Source organism: Cicer arietinum, chromosome 2 (assembly GCF_000331145.2).
Source record: "Cicer arietinum cultivar CDC Frontier isolate Library 1 chromosome 2, Cicar.CDCFrontier_v2.0, whole genome shotgun sequence".
In the NCBI taxonomy this organism is placed as follows: Eukaryota; Viridiplantae; Streptophyta; class Magnoliopsida; order Fabales; family Fabaceae; genus Cicer; species Cicer arietinum.
The window spans coordinates 789055-789565 of NC_021161.2; positions in this window are offsets into that span (position 1 = coordinate 789055).

Sequence of the window (511 nt, forward strand, 5' to 3'; positions counted from 1 at the left end):
GATATATTTATTTATTCAATTTTGATCACAATAATTAAATAAATCCTTTCCATGATTGAAATTAAAATTTTAATTTAACTTAAAATCATAACAAAAAACATTATTTCAAAATAAATTTAAAAAATAAAATTTAAAAAATTGATAGTATCAAATATAAAATATGATTAAACTTATTATAAATAATATATCATTTAATTATTACTAATTAAAGTTAGTAATAATAAAATATATTAATTTTTAAATATACACTACGCCAGAAATGACATTTAACAGCGCCCATTTTACAGCGCTTTCTAAACACAAGCGCTGTTGTAATTATATTTTAAAAATAACGGAACCTATTACAGCGCTTTTTATGTAAAGCGCTGTAAAACAAGCGCTGTAGTAGGTCATATAACGTTTGCGCATCACGTTATAAGGATTTTACAGCGCTTGTCAAAAAAGCGCTGTAAACGGAAGTGCTTTCGTAAATGTGTTCCAGCGCTTTTTTCACAAGCGCTGTAAAACACAT